This window comes from Falco peregrinus, chromosome 9 (assembly GCF_023634155.1).
Source record: "Falco peregrinus isolate bFalPer1 chromosome 9, bFalPer1.pri, whole genome shotgun sequence".
In the NCBI taxonomy this organism is placed as follows: Eukaryota; Metazoa; Chordata; class Aves; order Falconiformes; family Falconidae; genus Falco; species Falco peregrinus.
The window spans coordinates 2,505,042-2,531,701 of record NC_073729.1 but is presented as its reverse complement, the minus strand read 5'-3'; the positions used below and the strand labels follow the sequence as shown (position 1 = coordinate 2,531,701).

General features: G+C 47.3%; 1 long non-coding RNA gene across 1 annotated transcript; it reads left to right on the top strand.

The window, feature by feature from the left end:
• Positions 1–326: 326 nt before the first annotated feature.
• LOC114012141 (uncharacterized) lies at positions 327–26,660 on the top strand. Its single transcript, XR_008748859.1, has 4 exons — positions 327–519; positions 9,547–9,728; positions 18,478–18,554; positions 22,650–26,660. It is a non-coding gene; the product is annotated as an uncharacterized LOC114012141 (long non-coding RNA).

The following is a 26,660-nucleotide window of genomic DNA, read 5'->3' as shown; positions in this document are numbered from 1 at the left end:
ATGATGCTGGGGGTTCCACTTTGCAACGGTGCTGCGGTCGATGAGGATGGAGCAAGAAGCGGGTTGGAGAAGACAAGGGTTTGCGAAGCACCAGCAAGAGGCAGGCTGGGTTCTGGGAGGGAGCACAGGCACCACGTGGTGCTCGGGCTGAAGCAACCCCTGTGCTGTGCATGCTTTTCAGGGGGAAGCCTAAACCACCCAGTGTTGCAGGGGGATCCCTAAAGTGATAGGGGGAGGAACCCATTAACAGCAGGATGTCAGCACATCACAGCGAGCAGCCCAGGAGCTCGTACTGATGCAAGCACCTACACCAGAGACAGGTCCAGAAGAAGCATGCAGGAGTTCACCCCCTCCAAATACCACCCCTACAGTACAAAATCACGTAATTTAAATGTCAGGATGTCTGTTTTGCTTTCCTTTGAAGCTGTGAGATGCTGGTAGAGGCGTTGGTGACTTGTGAGCTCGTGTCTCTGCAACCTGTCACTTGCTGAACCCCAGGGACCATCACGCATCCTTCAGGTACCAACAGTCACATCCCTTTCAGCATGATGCGGCACCGGCTCCCGCTCCAGGGAGCTGCAGCCATGGGGAAGCCACGACTGCTCAGGTGAATGCCTTTGATAAATGGCCACCCTCCCACTTCCCTGCTGCATGGACCAGATAGCTGCAAGCCAAGGCCATTACTCAGCGTATCATCAGGTGTGTAGCTGTGTCCTGTGCACTCCAAATTGGCAGGGAGATGACTATTGGAAGGAAGCTGAAGCCAAAAGGGCTGTGGCATCTGGCCAAATCCACTGTCGATTTTAAAGCTGATTCCGCTGTTCCTCCTGTGGAGCAAAACAACCATATTTTTCATTTTGCAAAGGACAAAGCTCAATAGGTCTGCTTTTTTTTTTGTTGCCTTTTTTTTTTTTTTTTGGTTGCGTTTGCTAGGAATTTATTGAACGCTGTTACATTATTCTTCTTGCTGTCAGGAAACAGGCTGACTCCCCTCCCAAGTAGCAAAGTTTGGCTACTGAGCAACCAGGCTGCATGGGGCTTTTTGGCCACTGGTGAGGCTACTGTCTTAGATGGTGGCCTGTGAACTTCCTTCAAACACTTGGCGCTGAAGAGCTTTGCTCTCAGCCTCTGGAAGTTCCCCTATCAAAGGGCAGTGAGCGGGTGGCACAGCTTTTGGGCCTGAAGAGAGTAAAACCCTGTTGCCATAAAATCTCTAACGTAGCATCTGGTTCGGTTTATACTCTCTCTGCTGTGTTGCATCCCGTGCAAGCGGCCCCGAGCCGCTCAGGATGCATGCTGCATGGTCCAGGGCTGTTGGGGAAGGTGCCCCCTGCCCCAACACCCACAGCTGGTCCTGCATGCTAATAAAGGCACAGTCCCACAGTGGGAAATTCATGAATCTGACACTCCTTCTTTATTCCTTCACTGGAAAGTGCAGTAGGAAAAAGCTCGCAGTTTATTTTTGTGATGGGGATGAGTGGCAGAAACGGGTTGTAAGAAGGGACAGTAGCATGAACAGAGCGGGAACTGGCACTGTTCTTATGCCTTCTCCTCCCAGTTACCCATTGTGATTATGCACCTGACCCATCCACCTCCATCTACACCAAAAATCTGGCACTTGGCCACCTGCCAGCCATCCTCTTTCTGTGCTGAGCAGGTCTCATACAGGGGAAATTTCTCCAGCCATGGAGAAACCTGAGCAAGAAGCGATTTCCCTGGGTTCATTCCATTATTCATCGTTATCCTCCCCTCGGGCTGCCCTGAACAATTTCCTTCCTCTCCCCTCCGTGTACACCCTTCAAATGGTTTTACAATATGGCACTGAAAAATAAAGTTTAAAAAAAAACCAAAAACCCAAGGCATTGAAAACATTCAAATATATTGCTCAGCTCTTTCCTCCCTGCACCATTGTCTTAGGAGGGCTGGCGTGGGACCAGACTTCTTTCTTATTACCAATCTTAACTACTCCACTGGGCATCGAAAAATAAAGCCCTATAAAAGTCACTAATTAAATAAGTTCTCCCATCTGACCTAATACAAGCAACATGGGAGGTTGCATGATTATTTTTTTTTTTTAGATTTTTTTTTTCTTTTCTCCTCCCTTTTGTAGAGCCCACTTCTCTGACGGGGATTCGTTGTTTTTCTGGTGAGGGAGAGGGATTTCAAGGTCATGGAATGAATAAATGATGATAATGCGCGGCCGCAGGGAGAAGCGAGCACAGCAAGCGCGCAGTGAGCAAGCATGGCAGCAGCCGAGGTGCTCGCTGCCTCCCCGGTCTCCTCCATGGGGGTCTGGGCTGGGGTCGTCCCCTCCCCGTGGTGGCTGTGTGGGTGCTTAGCCTTCCTACTATTGTTTGCCAGGGCAGGCGCTTCTTTTTTAAATTATCATTATTATTTTCATCTCTTGCGACTCAGAGGCGTGTGGTTATCTCGTCTGAGTGTCCCCAGCCCAGGGCTCTGCGGGGCTCCCTGGCTCCAGCCCTCGCGGGGTGCGTGCCTGCCCCAAAGCAAGCAGGACGGAAAATTAGCGGCTGGATTTCCTGTTATTCTTGGGAATTTCGGATGGGTTTGTGCAGCTAGATATTTGCCATGCTCAGCTGCGGTGATTCCAGTGCTGTGTGCAATCTCTCTCTTCCTCCCTGCTCCTTGGGCATAGGTGCACAAGTGATATGAGCTGGGCAGTCTCAGCCCACTGCCCCACCGCTGGGGTTACGCAGGGCAATGCTCTTTTCTTTGCTCCCGACTCGCTCGCTAATAAGCTCGCCTCTTGCGAGAGCATCCCAGGGTTTTCTAATAACAGGAAGCAGGAGCTGCCTGCCCCAGGTTCCAGCCGCCTGCGGGAAGAGGTGTGGCTGCCTCCAATTTCGAGGAACACCAGTGTCACCAGCGGCCCCGGTCTTGGCGCGCTTCCTCCTCGGCATCCTCCTTGCCGTCTCCAGCAGTGTAGCCCTTTTATTTCACTTTCTACCTGAGTAACCCAAGGGGTTGCAGCCAGGATCGTCCCCTGCAGAGACAGGCATCTGGAGGGAGAGGGTTGCAGCTCCCAAAAGGTGGCAGGTAGCGGGTGAGGATGCAGTTGTGGGTTGACGGGGGTCCCAAAGCCAGTGCTGCAGTGAAACAGACACCAAAGGGCTTGAGCACACACCACTAGAGGATTCCCCAAACCTCTTTTCCCTTTTTTAATGCAGAACCTGTGGCAGTGAAGGGTCTTGCCCTTTAACAAAGCAGCGGACGGGACGTGCCCAGCTAGACAAGTTCTTCAGCTGCTCCTCCTGCCTCTCTTCATGCCTGGAGAGCCAGGCAGCGCAGACCCCTGGGGACACCTCCCGACAGCCCTGATTTACCTTATTCTAGGCCATGCTGAGAATTATTAGCTGCAAGAGTCTGCCTCTCTCCCTTCCTTGTTGAGACCAGTTTTCTTATTATAGCATGGTGCTTCACTTTCCCCCCACCTGGGCTATTCATTCTATAGCTTTTACGCTAGGATAAATAAACAGCAGCTGAGAGGGGGCCGTGGCTCTCAGGGAGGGCAGGGATGGGAGCCCGGCACTGGGCACTCTCCTTATGCAGTGCCCGCAGCCAGGGCCGGGGGAAGCCATGCAGCATCTTCCTGGCTGTATTCCCGTGGTGGTGGTCGTGGTTGAGCTCAACCCTCAGTTTTGAGCACAAGGTGCTGCTGGGTGGTGCAGCCTCTCCGCAAACCTGTTCGATAGCAGAGCAAGCCCCAGCAGCTGCAGGGAGCCAGCGGGCTCATCGCTTAACCCATGGAAAGACTTCACATGATTTTTCTGTAACCGGTCACTTCAAATCTTCCAGCAAATGCCGTCTGGCTGTTAACGTTATGCGAATATTCCTGTGTACTCATTTATTGATGACAGGCCCATGGAAAAGACAAACCCTAAACAAATGCAGGAGACTGTTCATAGAACAATTAAATTTGCTTTGCACCAGCTTGTGGCCTGGAAAAAGACATCCCTGAATTTGGCTCATGTCAATCTAGTCATGAGTCAAATATTTTGTGTGACTTGGCTTAAATGACAGGGCTCTCCGCTAGCTTTCCAAGTGGTGGCGAGCGCGTTTGTTTGAGGTCGGGGACTCAGCAAGCTTCATTTCAGTTGACGCTTCACGCAAGTTGCATTATTTTCCTGTGCACCATCTACAATCTCGAAGGGCTTCTTGCCTCGTGGGGCTTGTGCTGAATATGTGACAGAAACTGTCAGAGATACCTGCACAGGCCTCTTAGGAGATGATTTCCAGAAATGAAGAGCAAGTAAGCTGCAGAACAAAAGCGAGGGTGAGAAGGGTACGAGCACGGCCGTGATGGAGCAAGCTCATCTCCAAGCTCATCTCCTGGCCAAGGCGTTAGCAGGACCTAACTGGCTGCTTACCTTGCAACTTAAGGAGGAAACTCTTTACATTTCTGTGTTCCTTATATATATATTACAAATATGAGACACGTGCACTGTCACTAATTTATTGCCTAAGCAAATTTGATTAGGAGAGAGGCCAAGTCTTGAGTGTAGAGACTGTTCTCCAGTGATAGAAATGATTGCTGAATATTTAATATGATGTCAAGCATCATAGCACACCTCAAATGGGAAGATCTGGGGACTCAGCCTCTCTCTGGTGACTTTCTCTGGACCACTGAGGCCTCCTGTTGCCATCCTATGCTGCGCATATCCTTCGCAGTATCTGTGTTCCTGCAAGCTACCCGGTGGGAATGACTTTCATTTTTCCATGGGTAAAGACTGACAGTAATTACAGGTGTTTGGGGGCTGCTCTGGGAAAAGCAGGAGACGAATCACGTTGCTGCTCTGACCAAGAAAGGCTGTGGATAAAAGATAATCATTTAGTCTTCTGCAGGTGCAATCGTTGGGAGGCATTGCCTGTCTCCTGCAGCCTCTCAAGCTTTACAGTCAGCGCAGCTCAAGCTAAAAGTGTTTTTAGTGGGGAACCTGGACGGGGTGGTAGGAATTAGTGCCCTGCAGGGCTTGGGATATGTAGATAAACCATTTGTTGTTGAGCAGTAAAGAAAACAATTATTGCCACAAAGCTTTTTCTGCAGGAAAATGTCATTGGCTCGTGATGGACAGCCAGGTTTAAGGCGGCAGGGAGATGAAATGGATCATAAATATTTTCTAGCTTAGCCTCTAACAACAAACCTCCAGGAACAGCTTTTGTCTGGTTGGCTCTTAGGGACTTTAAAAGACAAAATAACCAAGATTTCTCCTTACAGAAATCACGCAATGGTTCACAGTATAATACAGTCATGTTTAAACACATAGAGTACAAAATATGGGGGTATTGTCTGATACTCATGCATAGCTTAAATACATCAGTTCAACTGCATATTTGCGTCAGAATAAATCTATAATCAAAGGTTTGGTAAAAAGGGCCGACCTTTTTTCGTTTTCTTTCTTTTTTAATGCTTCAATGGAAATATCCCCATGTTTCTAGCTTCTTAGGACACAGACAGGAGGGGAATAACCCATTACATACTTCATTATTTTCCAGATAGCAGAGGAAATCTCCTAGGAATATTTGAAGTGTAAAGGGTATTATAATATCTAAAATCAAATGACATGAATTTTGATGATCTGTCAGCATTTGCAACTGGTAATGCTGAAGCTGATTTTTAGGGAGCCATTACTCAGGCTGCACCTCAATAGCAAATGAGATGAGGATTGCCTTACAAGCAGTTGCTCTATTCATTTTCTAAATAATACCACAAAACAAGGCATAGCTAGACCCCTCTTTTTTGCCTTTGCTTATTTGCAAACCCAAGCTTCAAAATTACCCCTGATGTTTTGTAATATCAGCCTCTCAGACACAGAAATCTTGAAGCAAATACCTACGTGTTCAGGGCTGCAAGCAGTATTCAGTGATCTAAAATATTCTTTATGATAGTCTTAAAATCAGACTTACTCAGTTCTAGTACATGCTGAAATTTACAGTGGTGCATTAAAGCTACGACAAACAACCTCTGACAAATAATTTGGTAGTAACTCAGCACACATCATGGCGAAGCAGCACAAGTGGGAAGGGATGCTGTGGGGCAGCAGTTGATGCGAGCTCTCAGTGCCAGACTCCAGATTTTGATTTCAACAAGCAAAATTATCTTAACTTATTTTATCCTTTTTTCTTGGGGGAAGGGGGAGGAAAGAAAAAAAAAAACCTATGTTGTTTTTTCCAGAAACACTCTTGATTTTAGAACATGTTTGAAATTTGAGAAGAGGCTGGCTGTGCTTGGTCTCCATAAGAACTACCTCATCCTGATAGATTTAGTGGAGAATGTGTCTGTGCTCCATGAATCTTCCCCTAAGAAATAGCAAATGCATTGTTTCCAAATACTAATTCTCTCAACTTCTTAAAATCCCTTGGTGCTTATTATATTCATTCCTCGCAAGCAGTAGTGAAAACAAATGTTCTTTGTGTAAACAGACTTTGACAGAATGTGGGAACTTAAATAAATATGGTTATAATATGGTATAAAAATCAGCTTCAGATTTAAAGCAAACTGAAAGTGCATGGGTAAAGAGTCTTGTCACTCGAGTTAACAAGCCCCCCCAAATATTTACTGACATGTATTAAAACAGGTAAATATCAGATCTCAGGGTCCTAACCATGTCATATGTTTGAAGATGCTGAAACTGTGTAAATATGCAATGTTGAGTAAAACAGTTGCTCCAAAATGTCCTTTTGCATAAAACATGCTATTGTATCTGCTATTCCTCTCCAAGAAAAATGAACGTGTTATTGGTGCTGTTCTCCTCAGCCAGCCAGAGACACGGGGCATAGCTCTTCATTGGGGTGGGCAATGACATCGTAGGGCTGATGGAAACCAGGGATGTTTTGAAACATTTATGTGGCTTATTTGAGGGGAGGGGGGGAAATCCTTACTCCAGAAAGCACAACTGGCCACAAAGCCTTTCTATGAGATTGGATACCCTGGGTGGTTTTCTGAGGCATGAGGCCAAAGGCCAAAAGAGTAAAACCACCAGAAAAGTGTAATAATTGCCCTCCGGGGCAACGGCTGCATGAAATGGAACTTATGCATAAAGACAAGGGAAACCCATTAAGTAATATTATTGACATGCATCTGACAACCGGTGCTCGCCAATTGTGCTCTGGATTTCTGGAATAATTTCTTAATGGAATAAGGGGGGTTTAATTCATAATGTCTTTCTACAGATGCTAGAGGATGCAGGTTTGCCAGACATTCATGTTCCCAGCCTGCGTGCTGTTAATAAATCCTAGGTTTAGCTGAAGCACAGTAGTAGTCCTCTGTTATATCGGCATTGCAAGCAAGTTTCAGCTTCATGCAATAACACAAAATTGCCATATATCAGCATTTCTTAAGCACCTGTCCCTGACAGTGCCAAGCCACTCTGAGAATTACAGGGGGAAGAAATGAGAGAGACCATTTTCCATGCGAGATGTAGTGCTGCGGCGACAAATATACCTTTTGATTACATAGTGCAAACAGACTTCAGTGCCAATTGCAGAGGCAAAATAAAGGAAAACAGGGTTCAGACGATGCTACAAGCCTGAAAAATGTGTCTGGACCACATAAGAAAGGCATAAATGGAAGATTTGTGACTCTTGAGGTTTTGAAGTTTTAGGGTCCAAATGGTTGCTTTACTTCCAGGGTTTAATAGCAAAACAGTTTTAAGGAGAAGTGAAATCTGGGCTGAGAAACGATCAGCTGAATTACCCACTTGTGAGACCAAAGTTGATACACACTGGAGGGTGATACACTGCTCATGAGGATGGGGGTACTCCTGAAGCCAGGCAATATCCCCCCTCCAAAAGCCTGTACCCCTTCTCCTCACCTATGTCATGACCTGGACACAGTTTCTGTTGGGCTGGATGTGAAGAAAGTATTTTTCTGGAGGAAGGAGTACCAGCAAGGTGTGCTCACACTGCCCGGTCTGAGGAAGAAAATGGACTCCTCTCTCCTTGTGGGTATGGTAAGGTGTGTTGATAATGATGGCTCTAGAAAGTCAGTCCTTTTGTTAGATTTTTTGGGTTTTTTCAACATTACAACTCTGCAAATTTAAAAGTGTGTCTTTTCACTGCTCAGGGCAAATCTGCATTTGGCTCATTTAAGGAAGTTGACCCTGCTTTTGTGAAGCAATGTAGTATTTTGACCGGTAAAAACAGGTCATTCCTAACTCCAAAATGTAGACATTAATCACAGCTAAAAGGGGCACTTCAGGAAGATCTTTTGGAGGTGTTTTGAATGTAGAAGTAATTGTTCATCTGCTGGGTGAGTTGTACTTGAGTACCACTGTGTGTTGGGAGGGACAGTCAATCACAGATGGTATTTCTGAGACTTCAAGACCTCCAAATGTTTTTATTTAATCTTCCTTATACATTTGCTGTACCCATCTTAGTACATGTCCTGCTGGTGTTTCTGTGTCCCTTTCATCACTGAACCAGGCTGCGTGGTGTGAGGATGCCTCACGCACCAGGAGCAGCCAAAGCCCAACCTTTCTGTCTTGCCTGCACAGTTGGGGTTGGTGAAATGGCTGCAGACAGAGTGGGACTACTTAGCTTAGGTATCTGCCACGCAGCCACGCATGCAAGGCACCAAGGAGGCACGCAGGGGATGTGAGCCCCCCGTTTCCTCCATGGGCATGCCCAAGCAGACACCAACCCCAGCTCTTCATGCCAAGACCCTTCTCCACCCTGCAGGGCCTGCACGAGGAAGGGTGACGGCTGCTCGCCTGTCCAGACCCCAAAGCCAAGCTTCCCTGGGGTTTCACGAGTGGGAAGGGTCCACTGAGGGAGGAGGCCCAGGCTGCCTGGCGTGGTGAGGAAAGCCAGCTCTCAGACCACCCCATGGTGGGAGATGGACTTGTTTATCAGCACAGCTTGCCCGGTGCCACCCCTCTTCATTTCAGACTGAGTCAACCCTCCAGACACCAATGAATGTGCTCTTGTAAACAAACACCACGGGTTGCTCTTTTCTAGTTGCTGCTGCTATTGGGTGTTTTTCTTTCTTTTCCAGCTAAAACTGCTTTGCTTTCAAAGAGCGAGACAACGTAACCTTTGCAGGCTCTTGAGCAACTTTTAAATGGTCCCTGTTGGGATGGGAACCTTTGCTTTCCTGGTGAAAGAGGCATGGCCATGGGCTGTAAACAGCTCAGGGAGGGTGAAGAGGGCACGGTGCAGGCGGGAGGGCTGCCCGAGGCTGCACCTCAGTCCTGCTTTCCTGAACTATGGCATCGCTGAGCCTGGTTCAGAGGTGCACCCAAGGAGGGTGTTTACTGCAGCTTCGGATGGTGTGTCGGCATCAGCAGCACTCAGAGGAAGGCAAAGGTTTCTAGCAAGGTCAGGAGAGCACCATGTGTGTTACAAATACAAAGAGAGGCTAAAAACTCTTCCTTGCCCTTGCCATCCTTGGTGGCATGTGGGAAGAGATGTGGCAGGGATGGCTGGTGGAGTCCACAGCGGCTTGTCTGTTTCTTTAGGGCTTCCCCTCTGTTTTCCTCTTTGTTAAGTGATTATTTATTTTATTCTGCTCTTTTCATGCTTGTGTAGCCCTGGTCATACTGATGGCTTCCCCTTGCCCTGGCAGAGCGTTATTGGTTGACAGCACAGCATGTCCCACCAGCTGGCAGCTGGTTTGTCCTGGAACCTACTGATGCCTGTTGAGGGATGCAGTGTCCCCATCCCCTTCCCTGCCACAGGAGGGGATAGGTTGCCTCTGGCAGAACACCAATGTAAGTCTTTTGTTATTCCATATTCTCCTTTCCCTGCCCCTCTGTCAGATCTGGTGGTCCAGGAAAAGCAGTTAGCTGCTGGCTCATCCCTGCCTGTTGCTCAGATGCCAGATGCTGCTCTGCTCTGCTCTGCTCTGCTCTGCTCTGCTCTGCTCTGCTCTGCTCTGCTCTGCTCTGCGTGGGGAGGAACTTGGCTCTCTTTCCCAAAAATGCCCGCAGATGTCCTTTGTTTGCCCAGCCACAGCAGCAAATTGGAAGTGGTGGGACCATCTCAAAAATCAGGGGGGGATTCTGCCTCTGCACATCACAGTTTGGAGCTTGCCTGTTATGAAACTGAAGATGACTAAATGATCTCACTGGGATGTTTCCCAAGGATGCTGCCTTCCCTTGGGTGACCATGCTCCCAAGGGTTTGTTTCATTCATGCATTAAGCTGAGTGACTTCAGTGTTAACTGTAAAAATACAGCTTTTCGACGCTTACTACAATAGCCCAGCCACAAACTGGGAGTTTTGGTAAAAAAGAAATTATGCTTCGCTTTAGGGTCAGCCAGCAAAGCTGCTTTGCCACCAGCTTTTCTCTCTTTTCTTAGTTTTTCCCCTTGAAGCCATTGGAGACCAGTAACCCCAGTTCACATGGTGGTTTTGGTGTCAGTGGACTCCTCCTCGCCATGCATCAAGCAAGCTTGCAGCAGCATGGCAGCTCTGCATCCCAATGCAGCTATGTGTATAGGGACACCAAGAAAAGCAAGCTGCACGTTCCTTCTGCTCGGCTCACCTCTCCTACCACTGCAAGACGCAGAAGTTGAAAATTAAACTTTTGAGTTACCAGCAATTTCCACTTTGGTGCATTATTGGCTTTCCTGCAGCGCTTTTGTAAGCCTGTTTATAAGACAATAGACAATGGGAGAAGTTGCTGAGGCTCCCAGTGGACACATGTTGACAATAAACCCCTGTAACAGAGGTCAAATGTGTGTTCCCAGAATAGCAGAGGGTAACTCACTGCCTGAGGAGTGTAATGCTGCAAATGAACCAATACAGAAGAGATGTCTTATTGTCCGAGCCTTTGAGTCAACTTGGCCCAAGAAGACTAATTTTCCAGAAGATCTGATCTCTTTACTTACTGCAAGGGTATGACAACATGTCTTTTCCATTGGTAACACTTATATCTATGCAAAGGTCCCTGTAGTCACAGATAGAAAGCTATTTAAAATGATTTGAAGTGTAAAGAGGCAACACCACCCTGAATGTCATGTTCTTGACCAGGTGCCCCCGTTGGTGGAAAGCCTTTCTCTCCAAGCGAGACACAAGAGTGAGTCAGAGGCAGTTTCATGTGGGTGGGGTGGCTCTGCACAGGAACGGGGGGAGGGAAGGAATTATAAAACACTATGTCCTATTTTTAAGAAGTTGTAACTTAGCTTTACTTTTCCCTCATATGAAGTCTCTTTGGGCAGCAAAGCACTTTTAACACATGGTTTGCAAAAAGAAAAAAAAATTACTGACCAAGTGGAGGTTTTTTCTTTCACTGGTCATTTTTCAGCGCTTTGTGGATGCCAAAAAGAATTAAGAGCTTCTTCTTTTCATGCGTGTCTGCAGATACATTGATTGTTCTCTGATAGCCAGAGGACGACTGACTGAATAGGGCAACCCATAGTCATTTGTGTTAAAGATACATTGCTGCAGACGGACAGCTTGTGATGGGTTGTCTCCTTGGTGCTACAGGAGCTGCATTGACTGCAAGGTGGTATGGATAGCAATGTCAGCATGTAGGTGAGCACTTGGGTTGACAGGAAGGTTTGCAGAGGCTCCAGAAGCACTTTGGCAAACAAAACCTCTCTCCTTGAAAAAACATGTGTATTGCTCCACAGAAAACAAATCTACCTACAAAGGGATTCAAGGAAGGCTGTGGGAGAGCCCAAGTCTCCTCCATGTGCCATCTCCACAGCAGCAGGGAGGTGAGGTTGCTGTCATGCGAAGGCAACAACTGTCTTATGTTTAATGCCTATTTTTACTCTTTTTGCCTCCATTTTTCCTGGCATGCAAAGAACTGGAAGCAAAGGCACCGCACCCTAGAGTGGTGGCGAATATTACAGTGGGAGCATGGTGCCAAGGTTATGGTTAGATCCTAGGCTCCCCTCAACAATTTTATGACTGACTGTGCCTTACAAATACCCAAAGCTCATTCCAAGAGACAGGTGGGGGATTTGTTTTTTTTTTTTTGTTTCAGAGCCTGTTAGCAAGTAGCCAGCAGTGGAGACAGGAAGCAGCTGCTCTGTACGGGTCTGGTTGGTGGGCTAAAGACATTTTCTTTTGGAGCACACCATGCTACCAAAGCCAGCGGAGTCACTTAAAGACCCTGCAACACCCAAACAGTGACCGTGTGGCCAAGCTAGAAGGGGACTCTCCACCCTGGCCAGCCCACCATGCTGTGGCACACTTGTGCCCCATCCAACTTGCAGGCAGAGCCTGCAGTTCAAAGGGGCATGGACTGGGGTGTGGAGGGTGAGAGGGCTAATAGCACCGTGTGGAAAAACTGGATGTCTAGAGTTTCCAACCAAACGAGTGACCTGAGTATTTCCCAACCAAAATATTGATTCTTCCTGGTTACTGAACTTCTGCAGCCCAATTCACAGCTCACCCATCCAGCCCAGTGCACTGACTTCTTCACAGTGACTGGCTCATTTTGAGCAAAGTTCCTGGAGGGTTTGTTTTTCATGGTTTCCAACTGGCCTAGACTATATAGGAGGTAAGATAATGGGTATCCCTGGAAAGTTACATGTGTTCCTGGAGATACTCTTCTACCTTCATGAACTCCATTGCTAGCAGTAAGTTTTGCCTGCAGAAAGGAAGCTAGCAGTGACAATCATGACCCCAACACCCCTTTGCTAATATAGTAACACCTGTGAAGGTCTTGCTCAAGGAACTATTCATTTGGCTTTTTTAAATTATATGCATATTGGTTTACTGGGGACGTTCGACTTCTTGAAGGCTTCACTGTCCAGCCACATAAGACCCTTTTCCACTTCTGTGCAAACCATGGGAGAGGAAAATCCTTATCAAGCCATGCAGTCTAGTATGAGCAGGTTGCTGATATGTCTTCACATCCTTCCTTGTTTCTGTGTCAAAACCTTCATGTAAACAGCAGAATTGTAGGACAAACAGAAAAAATACTTGTTAGAAAAGCAAACAAGAGTAAAAGAGGGTAAATACAATCTGAAGGCCCAATTGAAACATTGTCTTCCCATCGGGGATACCCAGCTTCATGTCATCTGAATTGGAAATAATCTTGAGAGATTTCTTCTCCATTCCCTAGCAAACAGGTAGCAATGGAAACGTTTGGCAGGTATTTAGACATTAATAACCTAAGGACTTTGGAGTTTCTTCTTTGCAACCATCTTGAGGGGGAGAGGGAATTGAAGAAGAAACAATCAGTAAAATCAGTCTTGTATCACCATCCTGAGCCACACGCATTACAGTGCACTCACAGCGCTCTCTTCTCACTTCCAAAATGGACTCCAGAGGTATTTTTATTTCTGGGACACCACCACGGGCAGTGGCTATCCCACCAAAGCCACTGATTCAGTTGCCTCATTGGCTGAACAGTCCTATAAGTAAGAAAAGAAAAATCTGCTTCTACCCCACTAATGCTTTACAAAGTTGCTCAGGAAAATTTGTAACGCGTGAGGCAGCAGCAGTCCTATATTAACTGGCAGACTCCAGACATTATGCAACCTGAAGCTTTCCCAATTATGCTGTCCTCGACAATTCCTGCCTACACTCACAGGTCTGCACACTCTTACAAATGTGTGCAAAATCCAGCGTGATTTAACCTTTAATTTATCAAAACAGAATGTTTGATTTGCAATGAGCTAGGAGAAACGTAATAGTTCCTGACCTTAGCAAGGCAATTCCTTCAAACCTAGGTCATGGGACTTTGATATTCAGCCTCTTGGAGGAGAGGCACAGGGACCTGGTGCTGGTGGTCACCTTGCTGACAGCCACCTTTTTCCACCACCGGTCAAGAGTCGAGATAAGGGTGCCACTCAGCAGTGCCCAGCAGCCACACCTTCAGCTGACTATTTGAATTCTGCTCAAGAAAACACAATCCTTGGCATGCTCAGCTTGGATGCTCCAAGTGCAAGTGGTAACTGTGTGAACTGAAACAGCTGCCTCCTGATTCAGTCTGCTGAAAATTATTTTTAACATAGCTTAGCTGATTTGCACCCATCTATGGCATATTATTGTCCCAAAGCCTCTGCAGCTGGTCATGATAAGGTGATCCCCCAAATGATTAGGTTATGCTGTTCCTCTTTCCTTCTCCTCATTACCTGTAGAGAAAGCAAGAGGATGGGTAAAGCTTTCTTGCACTGATCAAGCAGAGACGAAGTGTTACTTCTTGAGAAGTTTTACAGTTGCTTTGAGCCTCCTAAGTTCTGACGTAAACTGGTTCTGCATTGCCTGTCTTGGGAGTAGCTCAACCTTGGTTTAAGCAGATTCTCCTTCCAGGAAACTGAGCTGGCAACAGGGCTTCCACAGATGGAAACTAGAACGCTTCATGGTCCATGAGCCATGAGATATTTGGGTGAACTGGTTCTTCTGCTGCTGCCCCAAAATTGTCTAGTTGCCTGTTGTGTTACATTTTGGCTGAAGATATCAGCCCCTCTACTCTGTCCTTACCTGTGTCTCACCATCCTCTGTCGGAAGTTATATCTTTTTTGATAAGCTGTCTGAACTGCCTGGGCGGTTGCTTTCTAAGCTACTTTCAGTTCGTTGCCAACCAATCTGGAGGGGCAGCATCCTGCAGCAGGAGAGTGGTTGAAGATAGTAAGTTGTCCAGCTGGCTCAGTTGCTTTTGGAAGATGTGTAATCAAGCTGTAAATAGAACCATTTCCTGCGCTTGTCTTCCCAGGCTTTATCTTGTTTATTCATGCAAATGGTACCTGGGGATTAGCTGCTGTCTGGCCTTGGTTTTAATTTGCCTGTATTTCAGCAGCGTCATGTCATTACATTGGTGCAATACCAGATTTGGAGGAAATTCATGTGGATGACCTATTCTTGATAGCCCTTTAACTATGCCCAGATGGAGCGTGAGCCGCCTGTGGCCACACATTGCTTGGTGAGGAGCACATGTTAATGTGCACAGCCGGGGAGGCATCAGAGCTCTCATCACAGCTCGCGTGATAGATGGTTTTCCTCTGCAAAGCAACCAGCTAAAAAGGTGTAGGGTGTTTCTTGGAGGTCTCAAATGCCCCAGGCAGGTGAGGAGCTGCTCTCTTCCTCCTTCCTTCAAGAGTCATTTAGGGACAGTGGGGGGGAGCACCAAGAAGCTTTAGGTTAAGCAAAGTGCAAGCACAATCCTGTATAGCAGTGGGTGCAGCGTGCGTGTGTGTTTATGGGATTTCTGATCTGCTGCCTTGTCCCCGTTCTTTGTGGCTTTGGAAAACTGCATTTCACTGTGCCAGTTCCCCACGTGTCACCCATAATGCTTGTAAAATGCAGTAACCCTTAATAGCTAAGCCATCCGCTTCGTTAGAGTCTTTCTGCAAGGATCTCGAAACACTTAATACAGGGAAATGTTTCTCTCAGTTTTTACCAAAGGGCACCTAGAGCCAAAAGATGAAGTGATCTTTGCAGGAATACTTTCAAGCCAAGCTTCCTGACTGCTTTTCCAGGAGCTGTTAAAGAACAGTGCTTTCAGCCATCAGCCTGGTCCAGTTCCGATTCTTGTGGCCACTAGAATTTTTTTCCAGCTTCCCTCTCAGTGTGTCACCGAGGGCCCTCTGCTTTAGGACTCAGGAGAACACGTAACCCATGACTTCATCCATAGTTTAGCCCCTTTGTATCACCGCTAGCCCCAGGCTGAATGGGAAAAGAGTGGTTTGACCTACTCAAAGGTGAGGGTGAAGCTTCACTGAGTATTTAGCTGGAGCAATCCAAAGAGTCATAGGACGGCCACCACCTGCTTTGGGGTGGTGAGATGCTCAGGGCTGCTGAAGGGTGAACCAGTGCTGAAGCACACAGGGCTGCCTTCTCCTCCACCCAAAGCTGGAGACTCAGGGTTGGAAGTGAGTGGGGTGGTTGGTGTCCACGTGAGCATGAGGCATGAGGTAGCCTCTCAGCATTGTTTCCCATTTCATTACCATGTGATGGAAGATGTTTTTAAAGAAAACCTTGCTTTTTCACTGCCATTTAATAAAGCTGTAAAAATGAAGACCAAGTCCCCCAGCATGCTGGGGAGATGGGGTTAGCTGATACTCAGCCACTCCAGCGATGTGCTTGGCTCCACACCCCTTGCAGCTTTACGTGATCTCTGGGGCCTGAAGGTCTCCTGCAGCTGGGCCCATCGCAGCGGTATGTCCCAGGTGATTGTAGTGAAACAAAACTTCACTTTCTAGGATTAAACTCCAGGATTTCCTCGCTCTTAAGCAAGTTCCAGCTCTCTGGAGTCAACAGCAACTTGGCCAGATCCTGCTTTCAATTACATACAGATGTAAAAGGCAGGGTAACACGGTGCTCTGCTATCCCCCTGGGCTGAGCTGCTCCATTGGATGCTGTACCTTCCCCCACCCTTTTCAGGGCTGGAGGGACACCACCACCACCACCACCCCGAAAGGAGCACGGTGACCCACTCCCCAGTGTTGCACTGGGACGTTGCTTGCCTCCATGCTGTCTGGCTCCTCCGTGGCTGGGAAAGAGTTTGGATGCAATTTATTCATTGCAATCAAAACCCAACAAGTACTGGAAGAAAGTTCAAATGTATGTGAAATAACTTGTCCAAAAAGCTGGCAAAGGCAGCTTATTTTTCCTGTCTTACAAGAAGTTATGCAATCAAGTGATTAATTACCCATGGCACGGTCTGAGGGGTGAAAGATTAATATTCCTGGAGACTGCTGCTGTTGACCTTGTGTTATACCCAGGATGGGAATAGCCAAAGCTTCCCAGCAGAATAAACCTTGCCCAATGTTGAGACTGTCTTCTCCATAGTTGAGTGAAGAGGTTAAAGTTTTATTTTTCTTCTTAATTCTGTCCCTCCAGCAGGAAATAGTGCCATCAAAAGACTCCCACCCACCTCCCGGATAAAAAGGAAGTTCAAATCTTCTATACTTCAAGGGCCCAGCCTCACCCAGCCATCGATGTGGGCGCTGTTGGGAATTAGCAGCACTGCATGTGTTAACCGGTGGGGCGCGAGCCGTGACCCAGCACCCGCTGCAGAGAATGCTGGAAAACTTCTCAGCTGGTTGCAGTTAGCCCCGGGGGGGGCAAACCTCAAATTCAATCACAATTTAAAATGATAGTTCTTGCCTGCACTCAATGCTCGTTAATGCACGTTGTAACATTATTTCTTTCCTGGGGAAAGAACCATTTCCTGGGATGTGACAGAAATTAATTCTGTGTGCGGTTGCAGTACTCATTCATTCATCCTGCTCATCATGTGCAGCTGAAGGGTGCTACGTTTCTGTGGCGTAGGAGGACATGCCTTCTCAAGCACATTGCTCACCCTACCTTTCTTTCTCTGCACAAGCCCATGTGCAGCAATCACTTATCTGCTGAGAATCCTGCACCAGCTTGCTGTCAGCAATGTCAGCTTAGACCAAAACTTATTTTATCAAAACTTTTATTAAAAGGCTGCTTTTCAGTAGTTTTTAACTTTGCCAAACCAGATGCTCACTTCAAGATGAAGTTATTTTCCAAGGGAAGGCTGCAGCAAACCTGCAGTCATTGCAGTCATTGGATGTGCAAGGAATAATGTGTAGCTTACCCTATAGATAAGACCATGCCTATGCATGAAATCCTTCCCCTAGATACAAAACTTTGTTATCAAGCCTTTAAAACCCCATTCTTTGGAGTATTTCTCAGCATATCCTACCTCTGATGGCTCAATTTGCAGCATTACTCTTCTAAGGAAATAAACACTCATTCATTTTCAAGCTATACTCAGTATAGGAAGAAGGAGTAGAAGAAAGGGCTGTACAAGTTTTCTTTCTCAAGGAGTGGTTTCCACCAAAGCAACTTGGCATGTGAAAGCTCCTCGTGAAGGAGGGAATCAAACATAGGAAAGGAAACCAGGAAAAACAGGGCAGGGGGCAAGAGGTTACTTCATGTGCAATAAATAAAAACTCCCCTAATCTTTGGTCTCGTGAAAAGGTCGATAGTGTTGGTACCAAATAACTCCTTGCAGCGGGAAGACCGGACAGCAGCGAGGCTGCTGGGGCCAGTGGGTGCCTCTCAGCTGAAATGAACAGAAAGAATGAGGCTGCCAAAACAGTGAGACACTGAACGGGGGTTGAGTGGAAGGCTTGGAAATGGATGGTGTTAATGGCCTTCAAAAATGTTATGACAGACCTGACCAAGTGTGAGGTGGAGCTTGCAGCAACTCGTGTAGTCAGCGATGGCATCGGTGGTATGACTCATGTCTCATCACTGCTCTGGAAGAGCTCTGGCACCTCATTTGCTCCTGGTTCTCTTGATGCACCTTGGGTTCACAACATCACAGAGTAGCTGAGGTTGAAATGCATCTCATGAGATCACATACTCCAACTCCCCAGCTCAAGCAGGGTCAGCTAGAGCAGGTCCAAAACCCTGGCCAGTTGGGGTTTGAGTATCTCCAAGAATGGAGACTCCATAGCCTCTCTGGGCAATCTGTGCCAGTGTACAACCACCCTCACAGCTAAATATATATATATATATATTTCTTTAAAAAAAATATATTTTTTTTTTTTTAAATGTTTAAACAGAACTTCCTTTCTTTCAGCTGGTGACCATGGCCTCTCATCTTGCCACTGGACATCACTGGGAAGGGTCTGTCTCTATCCTTCCTCTCCCTATCAGGTATTTATACATAGTGATAAGATACCCCCTGAGCCCTCTCTTCTCCAGGCTGAGCAGTCCCAGCTCTCGGCCCCTCCTCGTATGATAGATGCTGCAATCCCTTAATTGTCTTTGGGGCTCTTTGCTGAACTCATTCAAGTACATCCGTGTTTTGTACTAGGGCATCCAGACCTGGACCCAGCTCTCCAGTGTTGGACCACCTCCCTCAACCTGCTGGCAATGCTTTTCGTAATACAGCCCCCAGAATGCTCTTGGCATCTTTGCCATGAGACCACATTGCTGGTTCGTGGTCAGCTTGTTGTGCACCAGTACTTACGCTCCCTTTCTGCAGAGCTGCTTTCCAGCTAGCTGGTCAGCCCCGATTCATACTGGTGTCTGAGGTTATTCCTCTCCACATGCAGGACATCAGTTTTCCCTGTAAACATTCTGAGATTCCTGTTGACTCATACCTCCAGCCTCCTGAAGTCCCTCTGAATGGCACCACAGCCATCTGCTCTAGCAACCAGTCCTCCCATTTTTGTATCACCTGAAAACTTGTGAGGAGGGTCCTCAGTCCCATCATCCAGGTCATTATTGCAGACATTAAACAGTGCTGGCCCCAGTATCAAGCCCTGGGGTGCACCCCTGTAGTGACCAGCCTCCAAATGGGCTTCGTGCCACTGATCACAACCCTTTGATCCCAGCCGTTCAGCCAGGTTTCAAGCCACCGCACTGTCCATTTATGTCATCCATACCTCATCAGTCTGTCTGTAAGGATGTTATAGGAGACAGTGTCAAAAGCCCTGTTTGAAATGGCATAAACAACATCCCCTGTGCACCCCCCACCCACTAAGGCACTTGTCTCGTTGCAGAAGGCTATCATGATGGCCAGGCATGATTTCAGCATATCAAATTCACCAGAGTGTGAGGTTTGAGAAACTGGAGAAAGGGAACCGCACCTCATCTCCCTCCGGCCTTGGTTTTCATAATAGCTGGAGGGAAACTGGTGTTTTAGCTTTTGTTGTAACTAAGAATGCCTGTCTTCCTTCTGGGGAGTTAAGAAAGGCGGAATTTACTGTAAAAGCTTAGTTATGTGTGCTAGAATTTTAGTCTCTGCTTTGGCATGGACTTAGAAAAATAATAATCACTTAAAAATAAACCTAGCTATTGTATTTAACCTTGGCCCGTGCAGCCAGTGATATTTTGTGAGACGTTCCAGCTATCCACAGATTCTTTTCACCGAAGCTTCCCTTCAGGAAACAAAATAAATTAATGATACAAACAGGAAGCAGCTGTCTTTTCCTAAATAATAATTAAAATGGGGTCCCCTTAGCGAAGTGGGGAATAAAGGGAAGGGAAAAGACCTGAAATATTGTCGGTGTAATTGTGACCAGCCTTCAGAGGACAGGCCTGGAACAGTGACAACCTGTGGGGCTGGGAGGCCTCACTTTCTTACGAGCCATTTTTGGATTTAAAAAATGGAGAAGGCTCTGTGCAAGGGGCAGATGGGCAAGACAAAGGAACACTGCTCTCAGGGCAAGCAAGAAGCAAGCTCTCTTCCTTTGGTAGTATGCACATGGAAAGAAACATTAATCATCGTAATCATTGATGCTGTTGTTCAGCGGCTTTCATCTCCTATCAGCAATCACTAGGAAATTCCAGGGTGTTCCTGATGGGGTTTTTTTGTTTTGTTGTGGTTGGTTGGTGGTTGTTTTTTTTCTTGTCTTTGTCCTAGACTGTTGACTTGACACAGTTCCTTGAAATTCTACTTCAAGAAGGAAGAAGGATAAGACAGCTGGAAACTCTCAGCTCCTTCCAGCCGGCTGGAGGAGGAGGTGGTGGCAGTGAGTGTGGTGCCACGCAGGGCTCCTGCTGCAAGCCCAGGGCTTGGGCTGCTTAGGGCTTCCCGAGGTGGAGGGACCTTCCCCTGTGGGTTTAGCAGCTGAACCTGTGGGTGACCACAAAAACATACTGCTCAGAGGTGAGGAAACCAGGGGAGACAAGGGCCAGCAAAAGCCACAAGCAGCACAAGAGCTAGGACTCTTTTATCTTTTAAGATGATTGGGTGAAGCAGTAAGCTGCTACAGCATGGCAGTGCTCTGGGGAAGGTGCATTTCTTAACAGCATGAAATAACACTTTATTAAAAATTAAGTTTGAATTTGCTCCATCTCAGGAGATACCGTCAGTATGTAACCATACAACACGGCCCTGAGAGAAGGCTCAGGATGCACCCTCAGCTGGTACTCTGCCATTTGCTTGGGTGGGTGGCACTGGGTGACTGGTGGTGCTGATCATAACAGGAGTGGCTTAATGGAAGTTTTTATGACTGCACCCAGAGAACCAATGCAGAAAAAACTGTGCCATAATCCCATGGGTTAGCCAGTGTCACCTCCCAAAATACATAAAGGCTGGGATAAACAAAGTTTGTGGGTTTACTTGTAAGACTTCAGGACTCTACTTGGCAGTAAAAAAGTCTTCTGTCCACTCCCAACCACATTACTAAGTACCTGAATGTGGCAGGGATTTGCAGCTGAGAAAGGAGATGGCAGAAAAATTGGTGACAAGGATTATAACTCCTTCCACTATTTGAAGGTATGGTCAAGCTATTGTAGATACCAGTTTCTGTATCGTTTGAGGTACGGAAACCCCAGAAAGATCTCATGCTCTAGATTGCTGTCCATGAATCAGAGTTGGCACCAGTTTTGACTTAAAATTTTCTACAATTTGTTACTTTTATGATGGGAAGGCAATAAAGAATCTGGAATTGAAGAAGATTTTGATATGGTCCCTTTACTCTGCACTCTGTGACCCTATTATCTATACAACCTTTCTTCCATCTTTTTCTTATTATATCTCATCCTAAACGCTCGAGTTGGTATCCTCTGAGCAAAGCCAGCAGTAATGCACTTGCATTTTTAACTGGGCACAGCCATCTCCTGCTAGTCCTGTGTCTGTAACGCTAAAGGGACGGAGCTAATCTCATGGTAAAACTGCAAATGCTTCTTTTAGCAGCACAGAGTTTAAAAGTGTAAGAAAGTTCAGTCAGAACTGTCCGAGACACTTAGCAGCCTTCACCAGGTCACACGGAAAAATTTTCCATGGAAAAGTTTATCTTGAGTTACCTTCAGATAAAGGTGGTGTATTCACAGTCACCATGGAAATTCCCAGCCATGTCCCCTCTGTAAGAGGGAAGCCTGTTACAGGTCTCTGAAGGAAAACATAACATTTCACCGTGAGGATTTTGCGATTCCTTTCTGGAAGTACTGTTTTGTCCCTGGCTTTATTCGCCTGATCTCTCCCAGGACCTCTGCTGCAGTACCCATTAGCAGATAAGATGTTGAGTTTGCATCTTTCCTGCCATGAGGCACGCTGGAAGAATGACATGAGCCAGGGGGTTCTCCTTCAGATGCTCAGAAGGAAGCCAGGAGAGCTGATGTGTTCTGGGCAAGCACAGCTATTAAGACAGAAAACGTCAAGAACAACAAAAGAAGGAGCTGATATTTATGCAGTGGTACATTAATGCCTCCATGGGTCCCAAGAAGCCAAGCAGATGGCAGTGTGGACATCACCTTTGGCTTTGCATGCACTTGCACATGATCAGTGGGGTTGCTTGTATGGTAAACCTAAAATTTTGTAGAAATTTTGGAGAAAAAAAGCATTTAATCAATGTTTAGACTCACCAGGCACACACACACAAAGGATTAAAAGGGAGACGTGTGTCATTCGAGACCTCTTGGCTCCCGACAGTACACATGCCCTCATTTCTAGTTCAAACTAAATTAATCCATTAAGGTACAGGAAACCTAATTTCACATCTGATTCTTCTCGGGCAGACGCTGGAATACCAAAAAAGGCAGCTAGGTCTTTATCACAATGTACAATTCAAGGGAAGTGAGAGGTATTATTCATGTGGGTGTGACCTGCTGGCCATGCTGATTCACTCTTCCACTCCAAAGCCCTCCCTGTCCTTCCGAAGCCTTGCAGCACTCGGGCCGCCTTTACAAGGGGCCTTATTTGGTGAAGAGGGCTACATATTTTGGCCGACCCTCTTTCCTCCCCGCTACAAGTTATTGTTGTGGAAATGGCTCACAGAGGGGTATTTTTTTTTCCTTAAGGATCAGGCTCCCCACGGCTAAGAATAGCTTCTTCTGTTATGTGAGCAGCAGCAAAAAGTAAGAAGAGTATCAACAATGTGAATGTCACCGGAGGCAAAAATCCCACTCCACCCGTCGCGACAGCAGTCCACTTTTGGAGATCTCCGGGTGGTGCTTGGCTAATTTTGAAGCTTCCTCAGTGGGGATCCACAGTTGGTGTGACAAAAGGGATAGCAAAGCTAGGGCAGTCAATCTGTATCAAGTAATTTGTGCAGTACTGCAAACATGCTGATAATCAGACATCATCAACCTCAGCAAGTTTTAAACTGCGACAGAGCTAGGTGTTTTGTTTCCACAACAGATGGCTTGCTATGAAGCCCCCAAAATCTTGAACTGATGTGTTTATCTCAGAGATAGCTCTTGCTGTAGCCACATAGGCTTTGCTCTCCAACTGTTGGGAGAGTAAACGGGATCGATGGGCTCCAGGTATACACCTTTTCTCCTTTTTTTCCTTTGTTTTTTTTTTCTTTTTCCCAGACCATTTTTTTTCTCAATTCCCCTTCAGGGGTCACTGCCATCCTGATCACTCTCGATTTGCAGCAGTCTCAAAATCATAGTGAGAGACCCGGGACAGGAGACCTCAAAGGAGCAGCTGGGAAGATGTGAAGGGAAGGCTAACGAGGCCACTCGGTTGTTATTCAAAGACTCATCTTTCAAATACTATTTTTCAGGGAAGAGAGGGGTGAGAAAGGCTTTCAATGTTATTGCTACAAATAAACCCTTTAAAACACATCCCAAGTAGGATGAATAAAGCCCCAGAGCAGTTCATCTGAGCTATGTGCTGTCTCGGCAGCTTCAGCATTTTTTAACAGAGGTGCCAGTAAGGACTCAGCTTCCACAGCCAAACTTGGAACCAAGTTGGCAAACTGGTGGCCAGAACAGAATTCTCACTTACTGCAAACAGCTGCGTTCACAACAGCTTCGGCGTGGTTTGCTGAGGTGGGAACAAATGGGACAGCAAGGAGGCACGAGGGGTAGCAGTGTCAATATTATTGCCAAACACCCAATAATGTCACACCCTGAGAGTGATGGGCTGCTCAGGGATGATGTGTATGGCAGGCTTCACAAAGCTTCAGTTGTTCCACAGATTTTTCTACCAGCAGACAGGATCGTATGCTGCGTGGTCAACTGCGACCAGGGTAAAGGTGTGTTGTGCCTGAGCTGCGGTGAATGTGGAATGAGTGAGGATGCTTGAAGATGGTGACCTTTGGGGAGTAACCATGCAAGAACAGGATAAAGCTGCCCCTTGTGAATATGAAGGTTACAGTTCCACTTGGTCAGACCAAAGGTCTGTCTAACCTAACATCCGGACCCCAACAGAGCCCATGAGTGCAAGCCTAGGGAGAAGTAAGAACAAGGGAAAACATACACAATACTTCCCCTTAGTGTTCTCCCAGCCTCCAACTATTTTCAGCTCAGGAACTTCCTGAGCCAGACACAGTTTCTATGTTTTTAGTAACTCTCAGTGGATTTCTCTTCCGTGAACTCTCCTTGAATCCATATAAACGTCTCATATCCACAACATCCTTTGGTAAGAAGATCCATAGATCTGCTACCTGTTGCATGAAGAGCCACCTCCTCCTGTTTGTTTTTCAGCCCTGCTCCTCCTAGCTCCATGTAATGCTGCCTGGTCTTGTACAGGAAGAGACAGCAAAGCCTACCCCATCCATGCTCCCATGCTGCTCACAAGCTCAGGAACGTCTTTCAGATATCTCCTAGTCGTTACTATTCCAAGCTGAAGATACCTGTTTCAGTTGGTACGGAAACTAAGCCGTAAGGTGGAACTTGTGAAGGACTTGTGCTATTTTTATGTACAGCCTCACTTGCCCTCAGACTCCAAAGAGTCTTGTTGAGTCCTGCAGTTGTGAATGAAAGCCTCCAGCTTGCTCAGAGCTTGAGTTCCAGCTCTAATGCTGCAAGCGTCACGCGTTGGCAGAGCTATGGGGATATAAATGATAGCCTGAACTCAAATCCCAGGGAGGAACAGTTCCTAACCATGCCGTATGCGTGCACAAGCCGTTGCTGGAAGCCTCTTTGCACTTCCATCCTCCCTTACGCCTCCCCAACTTTGCCAGTAAGCCATACTCCCAGCTTCACTTCCAGGGGTCTTGTGAGGTTATTCATGTCTACGAGCTGCACTTTGCAGACAAACTCGTGGCGTTTCTGGCAGTGACCAGCAGCTTAGCCTTTTCTCTCATTGTGCTGGCACGTAAAGCTGTTATGAGTGCCCAGGAAAACCAAAAGCCTGCCACCTGCATCAACGCTGCTGAGTACCTACCGAAGGCATAGCGTGCTCCCTGCTCTGTGTGTGTGTGTCACAGTGACCTCTGAGCACGCCATCTAAAATAATCCCATGTATGGAACCAGGAATAGAAAGAAAGGAAGGATGCATTTTATGTAAATGCAGTCAGAAAGTCTGCAAGACAACTTGCTTGAAGTGGTTCGAAAGATGAAGAAATATGACTCACTTCCGAAGGGAACTGTTTTTGCTGGGCTGGGCTGAAGGTAGCATTGTGTCTTAGGCAAGTGCATGGCTGCTGTTAGGGCTTTGCTGCTATCTGTGTGGATGGGCTGGGTGTCCAGTAAACTGTATACTGGCCATGCAGGGCAGGTGTGCTTCACAAGCGTGGAGGGAACTCCGCCTCGGTGCAGAAGAGGATGCACCTGTTCGTCTGCAGTGTGGATTTACACATAGCCTTTGCAACCAGTGTCACTAACCCAAGGATGCTTACCATGGTCTCAACAGGAAAAAGTCTCCAAGGCACCTTTGTCCCGGCAAGTAGGAACCTCCTGCCTGGTTCAGAGCAGTGGTGTGTTTAATTAAATGCTCAGCTTCCCACAAAGCCTGTGGTAATGCTGCAGAGGACGAGGTAAAAGTGCTCAGCGTGGGCAGCCATGCCCTAGCAAGCTGCCAGCAGAAGTCTCCTCTGCCCCCCCCGGCCTATCAGCACTCAGCTCCTCGGAAGCATGAGGGTTTAGCGATGTTTATCAACACTTCCCCTGTGAAACGCAGCTATGTGTACCCTTATTCATCACAGAGCATTCTTTTCCCAGTGTTTTTCTTTCACTAACTCCTTGTAGCAACAAGAAATTTCACTGAATTAAACTGTGGGTGTTGACGACATTGGGCGGCGTTTTATTTCATACCATCTTTTCTCTCCATGCGTCATTGCCTGCCAAGACCAGGGCAGCTGTTGCATGTAGGTTAGCTGAGAGAGGGTGCACCTCACGTGCAGCCCCACAGCGTGCCCCAGCCCCACTGCGCCAAGGGGACAGCAGTGGCAGGTCCCTCCCCATCAGCCAGGCATGCAGCTTGGGTAGCATCGCCCTCCTGGAAGTGTGCCGTGGCCCAGGTGTGCTCCTGAGCGGGACACAGCTATTGTTCATGGCAGGTTGCATTGCAGCAGCACAGACTGAATTTTCCAAAGCCCTGCTCCCATCCGCATCCATTGAGGACAGGAATGCAAGTTCACCCGGAAACCACCTTTCCCTTTTAAGTGAGCGCATTTCTGAGCGGGTTTGGTATTTCCCATCTCTAGACACCACATTTTTTCCACTGACTCTGCGGGCAGCGCCAGGAGTTTCAGCAAGAGCCTAAATCTGTCAGTGCACCAGGAAGCGCAGGAAGCCAAACACCGAAACTTCCCATCCTGGTTTCAGCAGAGGGGTCAGACCCGTCTCTGCCCTGTGGAGCCACAACCAATTCACCGTCATCCCTTCGCTGCCGGGACAGGAAGGCGCTGGCAGACGGGCTCCATCCCTGGCACCCCAAGCCCCCAGCGGGGATGCCCGCCCCAGCACGGGTGCAGCAGCCCCCAAGGCGCTGGCTCCCTGCGGCTGAGGGCTTTTCCTTTCCCTCTGCCACGTCTTCCTCTGAAGACGACGGGTGAGGCGGGCTCGCTCACACATGCCGGGGCTGGTGGCAGGGTGGCACAAAGCCTGCATTGTGCGCGCTCACCGCCCGGAGAGGCG